Below are 19,986 nucleotides of genomic sequence, written 5' to 3' on the forward strand. Positions count from 1 at the left end.
CAATAAGAAGAAGAAGAAGAAGAGTTGATTTCGGTTTGATTCCAGGCGGATTTGACCTGGTAGACTAATTGATCTGAATTCCAGAACAAGGGTTCTCTACTGAATATTATTTTCGCTTGACGTTCTTCCGGCATACCAACAACGTGTCCAGAAATGTTTATCATTCATAATCAATGAATTCTTCCCGAGCATGATTAGCGTGTATCTGTAGGGAAACCCTATTTTTAAATAAAAACTTAAAGTTGAACTCCATGCGGATAACAGGAGATCAACCAACAAATCCATCCTCACGCGCAAAATACAGTCTCACTATGGAAAGATCTCTCCTCTCATACACGCTAAAAATAAATAGCACCGAAATGTGTTCACACGCAATGTGCCTCGCCTGGAATTACACATAGAGTTATAGTGTCACTAAAATGGTCAGTCCGATCGTGTTATTGGCCCTTTTTATTATGAAATCATTTGTGAAGCTTCCTGGTTCTATGAAGAATGAAAATAAGACGATCCAAGCTTCAATAAAATGTCATCAGCTATTTTTACGACTGTGTAACTATACCCAGGGGAAGCTCGTTTTGTGTGAATCAATCATCTCTGTGTTATTGTCTTCAAGCGTGTACCTCGAGCACCATTCTCTCAATTCTCTCACCGCGCGCTCCATCCGCCAACAGCTCGCAGCTGGAAAAGGGGGCCCATTCACGCCACCCAGTCAACCGACCGGAGTTAGTCCATTCCGAAATACGAACTCGCTTGGATCGCGTTGCCCAGCGAGCGAACCAACGACGACGACTCCGACGTCCCTTTCCACTGCAGTCCTGGTTGAAGTGAACCGAAGTGTTGATTAGGCGCTTTTATTGGTGAAGGTTGTTTTGTTTCGAGCGCGAGTGCGTCCGGGTCCCGCGTGCCTACATTATTGGTGCCCCTTTTACGTTCACGTTGTGGTCATGTGCTACAAACTGCAACTGCAGCCGCTGCACCGTTGAGGGACGGGCCAACCAATAACAACTGTTGCTATTAATTCAAAATTTCCGTTTGTTTCCCTGAATAACCGTCGAAAGATGTGGTTTTGAAAAGATCCCCATCGGAATCCATGAATGAACGACACACACAGCTTGGGCGACAATGTGACGTGAAGTGGTTGATGTTTGACAGCCAACACTGGCACACTGGAAAAAAAATTAAACGCCCACTTTTATGGGTTGGGATTTAGTTACAGTAAATGTTGATTAAAATTGTGGGTGTACGAGTTGTGCTTCGATTCGAGGCTCGGAATGACCAAGTGCATCATTTGCATTAGCAGCACGAGTACCGCGAACCGTCATAAACGAATGTGAGTGAAACGAAAAGAAAAACAGTGGAAGTGCGGATCAAATTCGAATGAATTTTATTCCATTGTCGATCGCGAGACGGTGCTGCGTAGAATAGTGAATGGGTAGTGGAAGGAAGCGAAAATTGACGAGTTGTCAACCTCTACGGCAGTTTTAGAAACAAAGCGGAAAAGTACATCGACAGAAACGGCGACGATGTGTGGAATAGTGAAAATTTTAGTGCAGCAACAGCAACACGGTACAGGAAGAGAGGAAAACAATTAGAAAACAAAAGGCACGCAAATCATTAAACAGCGGATAACAGCAGATCGACCAAAAGTATGTATTCGTAATAGGAAATTAACAAGCGAAATCAAGATGCGCAAGCGGCAAGTGCGACGACGACGACAGCGAGAAAAGTGTGTTTGTGCGTGATGTAGCAGCGGGCAGCGGCGGTGAAGCGATTCGATCCAGTGCACGGACGATGAAAGTTATTGGTCAGAAAAGCAAACGAAGTTATTGCAATTTGGTGTGACACGACGAGTGACGAATGATGATCGGGTGGAAATGAGTTTGGCCAATTTAGTGCTGCACGAATGATGTTCAGCCGGAATATCAAGTACAGCGGCGAGGAACACTGAAGCAAATCCTATGATTGGGTTTTGAGGAAAAGTGATCGAGAAAACTTTCTGCAGAGATTCGTTACGGAGGATATCAATAGCAAAGACTAATGTTTTAGTATCGAAGTTGGTTGACGTTTTCCAAACACAGCTAAAGGTAACAATCGTATTGGTTTCCGACAGGAAAACATTCAAATGAAACTGAGAAACATGAGGTATGATGTTAGGCAAAGTGGGTGGAATAAAGGGATAGATAAATGATGCATTCAGTCCCTCCAAAAATTGTCTTGTAGCAACCAAATCAGTCTATATTGGGTTCCAGGACACTGTAAAATAGATGGTAACGAAATAGCCGATATGCTGCCGGGACTCGGATCATCAAGTCGGTTCAAAGGACCGGAACCTTTCTGCAGAACCAATTGCAACGTTTTATCACCAAATGTTTCCATAGCTCGCAACATTTTGGAATTATATAAAAAAAGACCTAAGCACTCATGCGGGTCTCATCACAGGTCATTGTCCGAGTCAATATCATGTTAACGGCAAAATGATCTGTGTCGCTTCTGTGACATAGAAAACGATGATTCGGAGCATCTTTTATGCAGTTGTTCGAAGTTCTTAACCAAAGGGCCTATAGAACCACTTGAGGTTGGTAGAACAAATTCCAATTCGGTGCTGCATTTCATTCGAAAAGTTGAGCCGTGTAATAACATAGCTAGAAAAAAGGGAATATATTACAATAGATAAAAAAATGGTTGCAATGATAAGAAATACCCGCCAAGGAAAAAAATATGCAAATTTCAATAATTTCTTTTATCCACGTTAATGTGATATTCCGTAAAAAGCTGCATTATTTTCAAAATTGTTTTTCTGTTGAATCATGAATCATTTCCTATCGAATCCGTGAACAGAAGAAAACATTTTGATATTTACATTCACCTGAAGGTTGTCACCAGGCAGTGGTTGTTGAATTGAGTAGATTGAAATACAATCTTGAGCTTGAAGAGTGTCGTTGAATTTTAGTCAATTCAAGAGAAATTCGGATGAATTTCCTCTGGAAATTCGGATGATTTCCATCTGGAAATTCGGATGAATTTCCTCTGAAAATTCGGATGATTTTCATATGTTAATTCGGATGAATTTTCTTCTGGAAATTCGGATGATTTTCATCTGGAAATTCGGATGAATTTCCCCTGGAAATTCGGATGAATTTCCCCTGGAAATTCGGATGAATTTCCCCTGGAAATTCGGATGAATTTCCCCTGGAAATTCGGATGAATTTTCCCTGGAAATTCGGATGAATTTTCCCTGGAAATTCGGATGAATTTTCCCTGGAAATTCGGATGAATTTCCTGGGAATTCGGATGAATTTCCCCTGGAAATTCGTATGAATTTCCCCTGGAAATTCGTATGAATTTCCCCTGGAAATTCGTATGAATTTCCCCTGGAAATTCGTATGAATTTCCCCTGGAAATTCGTATGAATTTCCCCTGGAAATTCGTATGAATTTCCCCTGGAAATTCGTATGAATTTCCTGAAATCGGATGAATTTCCCTAGAATTCGGATGAATTTCCCTGGAAATTCGGATGAATTTCCTGGAAATTCGGATGAATTTCCTGGAAATTCGGATGAATTTCCTGGAAATTCGGATGAATTTCCTGAATTCGGATGAATTTCCTGAATTGGATGAATTTCCCTGGAAATTCGGATGAATTTCCCTGGAAATTCGGATGAATTTCCTGGAAATCGGATGAATTTCCCTGAATTCGGATGAATTTCCTGGAAATTCGGATGAATTTCCCTGGAAATTCGGATGAATTTCCTGGAAATTCGGATGAATTTTCCTGGAAATTCGGATGAATTTCCCAGGAAATCGGATGAATTTCCCTGGAAATTCGGATGAATTTCCCTGAATTCGGATGAATTTCCTGGAAATTCGGATGAATTTCTCCTGAAATTCGGATGAATTTCTCCTGGAAATTCGGATGAATTTCCTGGAAATTCGGATGAATTTCCTGGAATTGGAGTGAATTTCCTCTGGAAATTGAGTGAATTTCCTCTGGAAATTGAATGAATTTCCTCTGAAATTCGAATGAATTTCCTCTGGAAATCGAATGAATTTCCTCTGGAAATTCAAATGAAGTTCCTCTGTAAAGTCTAATTAATTTCCTCTGGAACTACGAATTAATTTCCTCTGGAAATCGAATGAATTTCCTCTGGAAATCGAATGAATTTCCTCTGGAAATTGGAATGAATTTCCTCTGGAAATCGAATGAATTTCCTCTGGAAATTGAATGAATTTCCTCTGGAAATTGAATGAATTTCCTCTGGAAATTCGGATGAATTTCCTCTGGAAACTCGGATGAATTTCCTCTGGAAACTCGGATGAATTTTCTCTGGAAATTCGAATGAATTTCCTCTGGAAATTCGAATGAAACTCCTCTGGCAATTCGAATGAAATTCCTCTGGAAATTCGAATTAATTTCCTCATGAAATTCGAATAAATTTCCTCTGGAAATTCGGATGAATTTCCTCTAGAAATTCGGATGAATTTCCTCTGGAAATTCGGATGAATTTCCTCTGGAAATTCGGATGAATTTCCTCTGGAAATCGAATGAATTTCCTCTGGAAATCGAATGAATTTCCTCTGGAAATTGAAATGAATTTCCTCTGGAAATTGAATGAATTTCCTCTGGAAATTCGAATGAATTTCCTCTGGAAATTCGAATGAATTTCCTCTGGAAATTGAATGAATTTCCTCTGGAAATCGAATGAATTTCCTCTGAAATTGAATGAATTTCCTCTGGAAATTGAATGAATTTCCTCTGAAATTCGAATGAATTTCCTCTGGAAATTTGAATGAATTTCCTCTGGAAATTCGAATGAATTTCCTCTGGAAATTCGAATGAATTTCCTCTGGAAATTCGAATGAATTTCCTCTGGAAATTCGAATGAATTTCCTCTGGAAATTCGAATGAATTTCCTCTGGACATTCGAATGAATTTCCTCTGGAAATTCGAATGAATTTCCTCTGGAAATTCGAATGAATTTCCTCTGGAAATTCGAATGAATTTCCTCTGGAAATTCGAATGAATTTCCTCTGGAAATTCGAATGAATTTCCTCTGGAAATTCGAATGAATTTCCTCTGGAAATTCGAATGAATTTCCTCTGGAAATTCGAATGAATTTCCTCTGGAAATTCGAATGAATTTCCTCTGGAAATCGAATGAACTTCCTCTGGAAATTCGAATGAATTTCCTCTGGAAATTCGAATGAATTTCCTCTGGAAATTGAATGAATTTCCTCTGAAATTCGAATGAATTTCCTCTGAAATTCGAATGAATTTCCTCTGAAATTGAAATTCGAATGAATTTCCTCTGGAAATTCGAATGAATTTCCTCTGGAAATTCGAATGAATTTCCTCTGAAAATTGAATGAATTTCCTCCGGAAATTCGAATGAATTTCCTCCGGTATTTCGAATGAATTTCCTCCGGTAATTCGAATGAATTTCCTCTGGAAATTCGAATGAATTTCCTCTGCAAATTCGAATGAATTTCCTCTGGAAATTCGAATGAATTTCCTCTGGAAATTCGAATGAATTTCCTCGGGAAATTCAAATGAATTTCCTCAGGAAGTTCAAATGAATTTCCTCTGGTAATTCGAATTAATTTTCTCTGGAAATTCGAATTAACTTCCTCTGGAAATCGGAATGAATTTCCTCTGGAAATTCGAATGAATTTCCTCTGGAAATTCGAATGAATTTCCTCTGGAAATTCGAATGAATTTCCTCTGGAAATTCGAATGAATTTCCTCTGGAAATTGGAATGAATTTCCTCTGGAAATTGGAATGAATTTCCTCTGGAAATTGGAATAAATTTCCTCTGGAAATTGGAATGAATTTCCTCTGGAAATTCGAATTAATTTTCTCTGGAAATTCAAACGAATTTCCTCTGGAAATTCAAACAAATTTCCTCTGGAAATTCGAATGAATTCCCTCTGGAAATTCGAACGAATTTCCTCTGCAAATTCGAATGAATTTCCTCTGGAAATTCGAATGAATTTCCTCTGGAAATTCGAATGAATTTCCTCTGGAAATTCGAATGAATTTCCTCTGGAAATCGAATGAATTTCCTCTGGAAATCGAATGAATTTCCTCTGGAAATTCGAATGAATTTCCTCTGGAAATTCGAATGAATTTCCTCTGGAAATTCGAATGAATTTTTGAATGAAATTCGTAAGAATTTCCTCTGAATTGGAATGAATTTCCTCTGAAATTGAATGAATTTCCTCTGAAATCGAATGAATTTCCTCTGGAAATTCGAATAAATTTCCTCTGGAAATTCGAATGAATTTCCTCTGGAAATTCGAATGAATTTCCTCTGGAAATTGAATGAATTTCCTCTGGAAATTCGAATGAATTTCCTCTGGAAATTGGAATGAATTTCCTCTGGAAATTCGAATGAATTTCCTCTGGAAATTCGAATGAATTTCCTCTGAATTCGAATGAATTTCCTCTGGAAATTCGAATGAATTTCCTCTGGAAATCGAATGAATTTCCTCTGGAAATCGAATGAATTTCCTCTGGAAATTGAATGAATTTCCTCTGGAAATTCGAATGAATTTCCTCTGGAAATCGAATGAATTTCCTCTGGAAATTCGAATGAATTTCCTCTGAAATCGAATGAATTTCCTCTGGAAATCGAATGAATTTCCTCTGGAAATCGAATGAATTTCCTCTGGAAATTCGAATGAATTTCCTCTGGAAATTGAATGAATTTCCTCTGGAAATTCGAATGAATTTCCTCTGGAAATTCGAATGAATTTCCTCTGGAAATTGAATGAATTTCCTCTGAAATTGAATGAATTTCCTCTGGAAATTCGAATGAATTTCCTCTGGACATTCAAATGAATTTCCTCTGGAAATTCGAATGAATTTCCTCTGGAAATTCGAATGAGTTTCCTCTGGAAATTCTAATGAATTTCCTCTGGAAATTCTAATGAATTTCCTCTGGAAATTCGAATGAATTTTCTTGGATTTTCTCCGGAAATTTGGATGAATTTCCTCTAGATGTGTGTAGATTATCAGACAAAAATTAATTTCTCTCTCCTCGTTGTGGATGTGGACAATCCAAGTCATGTGAGAGAGTTGGTTCTAAAAATATATTGCGAGTGTGGAACCAAGTGCCCAGTGTTGAGAATTTGGCTAAGCTATGGAGGACGGATAGATCCTTCGTTGCTTAGCAGGGAAAGCACCTGTCTAGTGTACCGGGACATGTGATGAAACCCTAACAAAGATAGTAAGGTACACTGGGGGAAGTGGAAAAGGAAAAATCGATAGTGCATGTTTGAATTAGTGTAAAACCAGTTTAAATGATCTAAATACATTCAATCAAAATGGGGCTATTAAAAACAGTCAATTTTGCATCAACTGTGCGGTAATTCATACCATTTTGGTCGCTTGAAATTTATGGAAATAGATTTCAAAATTAGGAGTTGTTTTTCCACTTAACCCAGTGGGATGGGGTAAGTGGAAAACCCATGTTACCTTGACCTTCAATAGTGATGAGTAGTTACATATAACTAAAATCAATACGATAATTGCTCTGAGTATCTTTTGTGGAATAATTTCATTACTTTAACGGAATAGATCCTCAAGGAATTCTCGTAATAGCTAGGGGAGGGCTGGTTTTGCCTTCTCGAACACTAAGTTTACGTAAAATCTATATGTTCGCCCCAAAGATGAACTTTTTAAAGGAAAAATGGGACTTACAGGGTTATAAACTAATCAAATTAGTTTAACGAATTAAGATGATGTCTGTATGTGCGTATTTGTATGTATGTGTGTGCGCAAAGCACGCACAAAATTATCAGCTATTTCTAAGCACTTGTCCTTAATCAATTTGTTAGCAAAAAAAATGTATTCAACGGCGAAACTTGTTATGAATAAAAATTAATGTGAATTATACAATATATTTACCTATCAGTGCTATTTTTAACTTTCTTATACATTTTTGTCATGTGAAACACATGTGAAAGGCATCAACACCGATAGGTGGATTAATCAGGCATTTTCTCATTTATATGAGTCCAATCACCACTGGAATCGCAATAAGAACAAAGAAGGAACATATTAAGATTCACAGCTATCGAAATAAACCCTGGAGGGAAGAAAAAAATTGAGTAATTAGAACATTATCCACTTCCCCCGCAGTGTTTGATACCTGGGGTAAGTGTAAAATCTTTGAATTAATTGCTTTCTTGGTACAAACCACTACCAATTGAATGGGATTAGTTTAATTGTATTATAATGGTCACCTGGGATATAAATTCACTTGAAAAAAGAACAATTGGTGCAAATAAGAATTGATTTTATGAATGCAAAAATCAACTTTTCGCGAAACCTAAATCTACAGTTCTAGCGTTAACCGTGTTAGTGTATGTATTATACAAATTTGAACAAAGTATTAGTGTGAGCATCAAAGTATTTTCTTGCATAATGTCATGATGTGTTAAAAGCTGTAAAGTATATACAATTGCAATTTTTCGAGTCGATTTTTACACTTACCCCCTTTTTCCACTTCCCCCAGTGTACCTTAATTACTCCAATACTGTTTTCTTACTAAATCTTTCACATGTTGTGAATGAACTGAATTTGGAAGAACTTTCTTTGGAAATTTGAAATTATTTTCCTTGCAAATTCGGAAGTTTCATTCAGAAACATTTTTATTTGTTTCTACCAAACACGTTGATGCGACTTCGTCAAATGTGTATACGAGATTATCAACAATTCATGAAGAGATTTAAAACTTATTTCATTTTATAACATGACGAGTGAGTACTGTTCTATCTTCATCCACTGCTTCGCGTAGCGGCAAACAGACAAACAAAATCTATCCTTGGTCCAAACCCTGCAATTTAACATACAAATATTTACCGCAGAACAGATACTTTCGAATCTATGGAATTGTGAATCCATCATATCTGCTCTCCGCAGTTTTTTTTTGTGCGTGATTTGGCGAATCTATTTTTCAATCCGTAGATACACGAGGCAAGTCCAATATTGTAACAATTCATTAGCACGATCACCAAGCATCGAGTTGCTAATCGAATTTATGGAAACACGTAAACCACATTGCACCACCTTCAACGCCGTTAGTTAATTAACGAAGCCCATCCGAAGAGTGAAAGTGCCCCGGTTCATACCCAATTCGAAGGACGTCCTCCGCCGTGATCGACAACGTTGACCAACTTTTGTCGACTTGTCACGTATCGTTGGTACCACCACGGTTTCGATTCGGGAATAAAAACACGAAACTAGACCACGCCATGAAGAATCGTGGCATGCATTCACAAGTCACACGTATTTATGGCCGACCAGTTGCGAGCAAATAAGGCGTTCACCACCTCAGATGATGGCGGCGCTCACTTGTGCACTTTGCAAAACGGTCTGTTCAGTGACTATTTATAAATTTACGCTACTTAGCATTGATTGTCCCCCTCCGACGTCGACGCCTCATTGATTGCTGCAACATTGAGGGGGGAAGATTCCGTTCGCAGCGAGCTCCGCTTGCTGGAAACTGGTTTTATCAATTCCATGTGGGATGACGACTACTCGAACTGCAGTTTTGAAGTCGAAATGAGCTCGCGATTCCCTAGATGGCAGCTTGTCTTGTCTTCAGCGCTTCGGGGGCTGCCTCGAACAGTCACTGTGGTGGCCATTTATCAAGGTGAGCGTGACGAAACAACATCGCGCGTATTGATTCCGCGGATGGCTTCCAGCTAAAACTATGCAGCCAACAGGCCCCCTGTCTCTTTACGGGGGTTGGGATTTCAATAAACAAACAAAAACAAACTCGATGGTAAAAAGTTGGTCAGTTAAAGGTGAGGTGAATCTTGTCCATTTGTGAAGTGGGGTTCAAAGTAGTGCCAATTTCACGGGTAATGGTCGTTAATCAGCTGTGTTTGTTTGGCATGGTAATGTCACTCACTGGTACTTGAGTTGGGTAAATTGCAGTTCAAATATAACTTGGATATCAATACGCTGAATTGTCGAGTTATTTTTGTCGTAATTATAATCCTTATCATTGGTTTTTAGCCTACACAAGTCTATCGATTTTAATAATTAATTGTAAGAAAATCTAACACCCGTTGGTTGGGTGATATCTCTATAATTCTCTATAAGGATCGATGAAGAGCTTTATCCTGCTTTGAAATGATCTGATTTTTTTATTTCTGCAATTCAAATGAGACGATAGAAGTTAAGAAAGTGCAAAGTTTTGCGACCCTGACTGCTGACAATGGGATTTATATAACGTATCTTACAACCTAACAAATAGCATAACAGCGTTTACACTGCTAAGTAACCTCATTTATTCTGTTAGTAATAGCTGCTGACAAAGCACAAAACTTAGGGAAAATCCCACAAATCAACGTAATTGCCGTCTCATTCGACTGCTCCTTCGGTATGGATGTGAAGCTTCTTTTAATGGGTCCCAAGCCATGAAGAAGCCACAAAAAACGACAACCTTCGCAAATCGCCTAACTGCGGCGCAAACCAGCGATTGAGTAACATTCACATGATGCAAAAAAAAGCAATGACGTCATATCAATTCCAATTAGAACAGGCTAAATTGCATTTGAAGTGAAACAGATCCCGCCAATTCAAATAATTATGCATAATTGTCTGAACAATTGAGTTAAAAATTCTTCACTTTCGTTCGAATCGATCAACCGTCGCATTTGGAAAACCGAAAAAGAAATAAGTGACCAAACTGTGCAATCAACGTGAAAAATCAAACACAAGAAGAAAATTCCTAGCGCCGCCGCGCTTCGAGCAAGTGGATTCCAGCCGTCAGCTGCCGGCCCGCAGTATAGTGCCCCCGTCGTCGAAGTGGTGAAAATGAAACAAAAGAAGACGAAACCGCGAGCGCGCGCGTCGTCCAATCAAACGCATCTAAATTGGATTAAAAGCTGAATCGCTTCATCGCGTGTGCGCGCGCTGCCAGCGCACAAACACACCGGGCGGTGGTCGTCGTCGTCGTCGACGGGCTTGCGCTCTGTAAGTAGCTCATTTTTTGTTTGATAATTAAAATAGGCATGAAACATCTGTTTTGAAAGTCATTTCTGGTGTGGCGAATCGAAAACAATCGAACATCAAACAGGGGGCTCGAAATGGAGCAAACACAAGGAGGCTGGTTGTCACATTACGCAGATCATAACAAATAGTTAAATTGATTTTCAGGGCTTATGTAACACGCAAAGCATTGATGTGCGTTACAAAGTGGCGTTACAGCGCTTGAACGGTTATGGAAAAATGCAAATTTCCAGATCTCTACTGTAGAAAATGTGATACAAAATATGTATTAAAAAAATTAAATCATTTTTATATCCCTGTTGACGCAATTGTTCTGAAAAAGTCACCACCTAATGGTAGGTGTCACCTTTTGGTTGTATCTATAGGTATTGTGTCGCTCTGTCTATGATTTTGCATCGACAATGAAAGCAGCCGGTTTTCCACGAAGACGGTGAAGATGTCGCAAAACTTTATTACGTGCGGCTTGGTTTGAATTGAACTTTGGGTTAAGTTTGAATAACTATTGCTACACAATGAATAGCGTGGACTGTTTTCTTTGTTTAATGAATGGCAAACTTGAGGAGGTTATATATTTATTACTAAAGCTCGAGTCTCTTAATAACTGAGGAGTGAGGACGCACTGCTCATATTCTTCGTTTCGTTTCGAGTACCTAGCCCGTTTTTATAAGTTTTGACAGCAAAATGTTTGGAAAGTTCTCCTCTTTCAGTGATCAACATTTTGTAATTGAAAGTTCTTTGATATTAAAAACAAATGTTTGACAAACCAAAGCTCAAAGAAGAAAATTAATGTTGGGTACCTATTTGTCAATTTGAATAGCTGAACACTTAGCTTGAAGTGTTTGGCAAGGCTACGCAACGGGTTGTGAGCGAGCGGCAGCGGCCGGCGTTAGGAAAGCGCACCCATGCAGGATTCAAGTCTATCGTTCAAACGATTGATTTGTGTGTCTTCCTAAATATTGGCTCAAAACCGGAATATGTTCCCAAAGCATACTAATGAAGAAAACATCTGAACCAACTAGGACAAACCATGAAAGGATTGTGTTTTTCACAAACGGAAATTGGTGAGAGAATTCCATAAATAATCTACTTTAAAACTACTTGATTATATATAAATGAACCATCTGGGCACCCGATTGAAGGGATTTGGATAGGAAGAGTGAAATTGCCAACTTCCTATTGTTAACATTTCGTGGATAGAGGGCGGGCTATTCTCCTTATCTATTGGGTCAATCTGGGAAACGAGGGCTAGATTATATTATTGTATGTACGAAATTTCTTCTGGAAGGAGATTCTCTATTCATCCCGTGGATTCGCATAAGTGTCTCTGCTTATGGAACCACCCCACCCATTTTTGGCCCTTCATACAGGAGTTTGATGAAATACAAACAGTAATATAAGCATGATCATCATCATCATCATCATCTATTTTTCAATTTGAATAGCCTTTACAATAACCATTTCCTGATATCTGTAGCATCCCGACTCCTGAGTAACTTTTCTATTCTTTAACATAATCTGAATTCCAGTATTTTACGCTCAATAATGGCGGCATGAGTTCCCCTCACTTTGACATTCAAGAGGTAGAAAACAATGAAACTCACCAAGTATGCCTCGATGCAGTGTTTTTTTGTAGTCAACAAACGCATGTCAACATGAGAACCATTTTACTACTAGGTTTACTAAAAAAAGTTTTCTTATATTCAATTGGATTCATTACCAGCACAGACAATTATTAACACTCATTCGAACGAAGGGGGGACGGAGTTTAAAATCGCCAATTTTTGCGTGACGAACTTTATGGATCTTCCCTTAATATAGGTCTGTTATAGTTGGACTACAGAATACTTGGACTAGTTTGACATTTAATTTAACTTAAATTTGTCGTGGTTGGTTTTGTGCAGCATTTCTGTGAGAACTTGAAGGACATATAATTGCTCTAAACAAATCAGTTGCGGCGATCAGTGAAAAAGCATATTTTATTTTAAGATACCATACATAATAAAACAGAAACTTCTTTTTGGCTGCAATAATCAAAAGCATGGATACCAAATTAAGTTTCCTGTGCAACCCCTTTTTAGGCGCACGAACACATTCCAAAGATCCGTACAAAGTTTTTAGAAGCATATAGCTTGTGACTTCGGACTTCTTCATCTAAAAATAAAAAAAAGGTATAGGGTGAAAGACCCAGGAGGAGGAGGAGAATAAATGCTCATCCTCCATAATTTATGGAGGCAATAAACACCCGCTATCACTATTTAATCGCTTACACCTAATCTATATTGCATTCAACTTACCTTGAGGGTGTATCCAAAAGCTATTGTACTCGAAATATGTTCCAACCGCTAGGAAATCTATCACTGTTGCCTAAAATTATTTATCCAATTATTGGTACAATGTTCCAATAGTTGCGGTATTTTTTAAGAAGTGTTCCGTTGTTTTCTTACGGGACTCGAAACTATAGGAACACTACCGTAACTATTGGTGCAAAGCCCAAAAATAAATAATGTATTTAAGGATAATTTACCGTTTTCGAGGATATTCCTAAGCTGTTTTCGCTTGTTTCGTACAATGACAGTTCACCTAATCGATCAACAATGTGGCTTGCTACGATTAATCTGTAGATTTTTGAAAAAATACACCACCGCAACTATAGGAACACTCACGACTATCGGAACTTTTACCCTATTAAATAAATTTAAATTGTAAAAGAATAATTCTAACAATTGGAAATCACGACGACGGATATGTTTCAACTTTTGATAAACAAAATTGTTGGTTCAAGGCAGAGCTGATGAGTGCCAATATTATTCTTTGAATCTAGGCCTACATTGATTAAAATATGTAAATACTGTCTATCTCTTGAATGTCAAATTACCTAATTAATCCCGAATTAGTTTTAAATATAATTTGCAATATTGCCTCTCTACGACTGTAGTGAGGCAAGACTGTAGGGGAAGTGAGCAAAATCTGGCGAAAACGTTACATGATGTGCATTTTTACATAGTAAAATGCGTTTTTCGAGCTCGTAGACTCGTTTGTAACAAACGTTTATTTTACCTCTACAGCTGTGAAATGCAGTAAACTGATCTTTCCACATGTACCAACGTGAGCTTGTTCGACATACAACGAATTGAGTTAGATTTAACCGTCTAAGACGAGTTAAGTACTCTCCATTTAATTTCACCAATTATTTCGATATCTTTGCAGATACGTATTTCGACCACAACTGTGTGGTCGTCTTTAGTGTCTCGTACTTGACTCGAAGTCGACTCACCTTTCATCAGAACAAATCACATTATTTTCGCAAACTGTCGCATATCGCTACGTTGATAAGAAGAGAATATCGACGTAGCGAAATCGATCAACGCAGACACGCTGTTATGACCGCTCAATTCCCACTTTAAATTCTCGTTTTTTCCCGCTTGGAGTCTGTAATTTTTCCGTAATCAACGAATAATGACGTTTTGTATAGCTCATTCGCCAAGCCTATAATTGTTAAACAATCGTGACACTGTCACAAAATCAAACTATCGAAAGCTTCAAATATAATAGAACCTTTGAACGCAAAATGAACTTCACAAATATAGTAATTGATCTTTCCGATGAAAGTTTTCAGTCACTTTTTGACGTTTTTAGCAGAGAATCCATATTTAATACAGACGCTAACTGTTTTTAAAAACCAAGAGCTATTCAAATTTGATGTGATTTATTGGAAAAATGCCACTTACGGTAGACGTTCCACAAATAAACATTTCCCTAGCTGCACACATGTTCCACATAGGTCATATGTGACGACATCATTAAGTCACAACAACGAATGGATGAACTGAAAATTATGGCAACTTGTACAGGAAATTAAATTCACAAACCATTTTTTACAAAGTTGAAATGCGATCGAATGCTTTACAACTGTCTGAAACGCCAGTAAAACAATCAATCTATTGGTTCAAAAAAGATCAATTTGTCGGTATTCTATCTTCTTTCAATCCTAAGTACCTTCGAAATGATTTTCCTTTGACTTTCTAATCAGACTGGTATGTAACCGGTTTTCGTTGTCCATTAAGTGCAGCACGATCATCTTTTTCGTTTCCAGCGATTATAAAATGGCCAGCTACCCAGCAGTATCGAACGTCTTTGCCTGGATATAAAGGTGTTTAGATTGGGGAAGCTTCGTTTGGCTCATTCGGACGAAAGCCATTTGGCTTCTCACACTCCACTTAAGGCAAACGAGTAGTGCGAAGTGAGAAATGAGGCGTCTCACTTATCACTTCTCACTAATCTTTGCTCACTTCTCATTGTGAAAATAGAGTATTGTGAAAAATTGGAAGAGCAAAGTCAGAAGGGTAACGGCTGTATGATCCTTTCGGCCAAATAGTCTGTTCGACCAAACGACATTTCCCCGTTTAGATTTACGTGCTTCCTATTAGAAGATTGCTGAATCACTGAAAATAACGGATTTGTCTTTCACTAGTCTCGTTTCTTGGGCTAGAGCTGCAGCTTCGGCCGAAAACATTGACTTGGAAGACTGACTTCGTTGACAATGCTCGGTCCAACCACCCCAAACCCGAACATGCCTTCTGCCATTGATCCATCCATGAACCATAGGTCATGATGTTGGTAATGTGACTGAATATATCTTCAGAAAACTTCCATTGCTAAGTTTGGTGCATTCCCTGCTTTAATTTTGGTCTCGATGGTCCTATCTACAAATGGCTTTCGTTGTTTCCATATTCTATCATGACATCGTAGAATTTTGCTTACAGGTGAAATGAATTTTCCTGTTTAGGTTTTGATCAAATTAGTAAATTAGTAAATAAGTAAATTAGGTTCTTTGAAGGCCCTTTATTGAAAAGAACATGGTTGTTAAATATATGTAAGGACTGCTTTGTGATGAAATGGTAGAACTCCGGATTCCGCCATAAGATGAAGTATTGGGCCAGTCCATAGTGCGCCCATCGAGATCTGTATCATTAGATTGTAGGTTGGAGCCACCATTGCAATATTTTCCGCTTGTAGAATTTCTATACTATAGCAGAGTTTGCGGTGACGATGACATTTCCTATACTCATATAGATGCGTTCTTCTGTCCACTTTTCCAGATATTGCTCGGGGCAGTTTCAATCGGCTGATACAATCATCCATCAATTGCTTGTTGCGATTTTACACTTATTGTCAAAAAATATTCCCAGCACTCTTATGGTTTTATTCCGTGGCATTACTTTACCTCCTAACACAATTTTTGCTCCTTCCGAAAAAGTTCAACCCGTTTGTCAGTTGCGATAATCAGGATATCGTCCGCCAGTACTTGGATACTTTTTGGAACCACTTAAAAAAAAGTATACATTACGAGCAGAAATAATGTCATCTCGGTGTTATCGAAACGCAATCTTCCTGATTGATTTTCTTAGAAATGTGTCCCGCGCAGCTTACTCAAACAGTACGTTCCTTCAGGAAACTGAAAATGAATTGCTTCATTTTTTTTACCAATATTGATATTAGAGGTGTGCGCCGCCGCCGATATTTTTGCATCGGCGCGCCGCCTTCCTTGATCAGCGGCGTGATCTATAATTTTCCACGCCGATTCAAAGAAGTCCGCAGAATGTTCAGTGGAAATTCCAATGATTCAGTGAATTTCCATAGAATTTTCTGATTGATCCCTACTACAACATCAAGTTGCAACTCCAGAGAATGTTTCGAATTGTTTGGAACTTTTTCCGAAAAATCATTTCTTTAGAATTCTAAGCAATTTCTTGTTGAAATTTCGAAAGAAAAACTCGCCGTAAAAAAACTAAGAAAAATAATTCTGTGGAAATTGCGAAGGATATCTCGTTGAAATCCAGAGAATTTTTCGTTGAAATGGAATTTTTGATCGAAAAAAAAAACAGTACTTCAGCAGTAAGCCATTTCGCCAAAAACCACAAGGCTAAAAGTTGTTTGACCGAATATGTCGTTTGACCGAATAAACCATTTGGTAGAAGACTAAATATCTACCCTAAAGTTAGTTGGCCGTAAATGTCATTTGGTCGAACAGTTGCTGTGGCTGAAAAAAAAAGGTATGCCCTTTGGCCGAAATGGTCGTTTTTCAGAAAGCGCCATTTGGCCTAAATGAATATTCAGGCGAAAGTGTCGTTAGGCAGAATTGGTCGGAACGGAAGAAATCTTTCGAATTTCGCCTGAAAAGTCTGACCAACTTCCCCAGATAATTCTTAATTTTTCTAGAGTATATTCATTTGAAAATTATTTTCAGATTTTCCACTAGAACTACTTTGAAGTTTCGATACATCTTTGGAATTACCCAGAGGAACGCTTTGGATTTCCCAAGGAAAGTTGTTGGAAATTTTAGCGGAATATTCATCGGATTTAACACGAGAATCTCTTCAGAATTTTCACGGGAAGTTGTTCCAAATTTCTGCAGAAAAATATTCGGAATATTCGCTAAATGTTCCTGTTAAGTTTCTGTTGAGCATTGATGCTTCAACTTTGACTTTCTCAATCTAGATTAATTGGGTCCAAAAATGAAGAATGGATATTCGATATCCTTTCAGAAAACTATGAAGCTAATCATCTAAAACGCGTCAGGTTTTTCCGACTTTGTTTGAAATTTGCAGATGGAAAAAGCTTCCTCGACATTTTCGGTCTTGTTTGACGTACAAAATAAAGTGGTATAATATGGTTTCAAACGCAAGGGTACTTCATTCCAACTTTTGTCAGTTAATAAAGCTCGCTAACGTTTGATTATCTGTCTCTTACACGCACACAGAAAAGATAGGATTTGTTTTCATCGGGAAACGCTTCCGATTTTAAAGGAATTTCCTTGGATTTCTACAGAAAATTCTTTGTATTTTCCATAAGAAGTTCTTGGGAAATTCTATTGGCCGGAAGCGACAGACGATCGAAAAGCCATTTGCCCTAACAGGTCGTCTGACCGAAACGATCGTTTGTCCGAAGAAGTCATTAGACCGAAAATGACGTTTGGCCATTTGGCCTAAAATGTCATTTGCCATACGGCCAAATGACAATTACTGAACGGATGATAAGCACCAAAATTTAATTTCCATGAATAATGCAAAAAATACATGAACAATTAATTGAGAATTTTCCACAAAACACAAATAAATTAACACTTATTAAAGCAAAAATTGCAATTATAAAAGTAGAATTTTCCAAAAAGAGACCAAAATGCTCCATTGAGAAAACACAAAACTTCCAAGAAAATTTCCATAAATAAATCAATATTATCAATATATCAATTTCCACAAAAAAAAATTTTTCATGAAAATAAAAACTTACCACGAAAAAATCAATAAAGATCAATAGAAAATAAGAAAATTTACATTGAAAAAAACAAAACCGCAATAAAATTGATAAAATTTTTAATAAACGTTTGGCGAAATGGCCTTTTCGTCAAATGACTATTGAACAAAATTCCGTAACCTCTCTACTTTTTAAGCTGATACTGGCCTTTAAGCCAAAATTCATCTAGCCAAACTCCATTAGGCCGAGCCAAACTGAACGTTTATCTGAAACTATTATCAGGTCTAAAATGGTTTGACCGAAAATGTAGTTTGGCTGAAAGCGACATACAGCCGAAAAGAACATTCGGTCGAGCTGGTAACAGTTGTTTGCCCTAACAGGTCGTTTGATTGAAAATGTCGTTCAGCCGAAAAAGTCGTTTGAAGGAATAGATCTCAACAGGAACTTTCCGTGGATATTCCGAACATTTTTCTGTAGAAATTTGGAACAATCTCTCGTGAAAGTTCTGAAGAATTTCTCATGTAAATTCCGACGATATTCCTGCTGAGATTCCCAAAAATTTTCTTTGGGGATTCCAAACAGCTTCTCTTGGTAATTCCAAAGAATTCTCGAAACTTCCGCTTGAAAATCCAAAAATAATTTCTAAATGAATATTTTGGAAGAACTTAAAGAAGTTCAAAAAAAATTTTTTTTCGGGGGGAAATTCGAAAGATTCTGCTGTTAAGGTTAATAAAAAGGTAATAAAATAATCGCCGCGCCGATTCATGCCGCTGCCGGCTAGAATGCCTATCGGCGTGAATATTGGACCGGCGCACACCTCTAATTGATATCATCATGGTATGGGTCATTTAGCATACACACACTTAAATTATTTTGCCAACCTCAGCAAAACTTTCGCCGAGATTCCAACAGCCGAGATCTCGGTATCTCGGTAAATTCGGTAATTCTTTTCCCGAAATTTCGTCATAATTTTAACGAAATTCGGCAAAGGTGACTTTCTGCCGAGATCTCGGTAACGATTACCGAAGTTTACCGAAATCTCGGTAAAATTTTTACCGAGATTCGTCGAAATTATTTCCGAGATTCCGGCTGTTGGATTCTCGTCAATCGTAAAATTTCGAATTGTAAGTGTGTAGTCATTTGGTATAAGATCATTTGACATGAAGGTCATTTGGCTTAGCGGTTATGTAACTGTAACAAAAATGGCATTACGGACATTTAACATAAATTAGAGAAGTGAAATAGAAAGGATTATTTGATGTTTTTAGATAAAATAGATTGAGGGTGTTCTTATCAATATAGACTGATGGACAAACGAAACGGCAGTATCACATCCATATTTGACTCACTCTAGGCCAACTTTTGGAAAAGGGAATCTGCCATTGCCTTATGCCAAACAAACGCCTACTTCCAAAGAAGCAATTACATCCATCATTGCCTTATACTTGGAAAACGCCTACTTTTAAAGATGGGATCACAACCGCCATTTCCTTAATCCCGATAGATGTATTATTTTTGAAATGGAAAACACTGATTTTCACTGGGTAAACCATGATTCCAATGGAAGGATAACATTTGTGATTGCTTTATATCCGGCTAAGGCATGCTTTCTATTAAAGGATAATATCTTTGTAATTTTATTGGGGGCGGATTTATTTTCACCAAGTTGGGTTTATTCTAGCACCAATCAGTAAAATCAAGGACGGAAA

At 37.8% G+C, this 19,986-nt stretch overlaps 1 protein-coding gene across 2 annotated transcripts in view; it reads left to right on the top strand.

The window, feature by feature from the left end:
• The window catches only part of LOC134225991 (IQ motif and SEC7 domain-containing protein 1), a 466,609-nt gene that overhangs the window by 168,930 nt on the left and 277,693 nt on the right, over nucleotides 1-19,986 (top strand). The window contains exon 1 of one of the 2 annotated variants that reach the window (XM_062706474.1): nucleotides 750-1,646. The exons of the other annotated variant lie outside the window; for it this stretch is intronic. The gene's annotated coding sequence lies outside the window, so the exon portion shown is untranslated. Of the gene's footprint in view, nucleotides 1-749; nucleotides 1,647-19,986 lie in introns of those variants that run through there. 2 annotated transcript variants of the gene reach the window in all.

This window comes from Armigeres subalbatus, chromosome 3, assembly GCF_024139115.2.
Source record: "Armigeres subalbatus isolate Guangzhou_Male chromosome 3, GZ_Asu_2, whole genome shotgun sequence".
NCBI lineage: Eukaryota > Metazoa > Arthropoda > Insecta > Diptera > Culicidae > Armigeres > Armigeres subalbatus.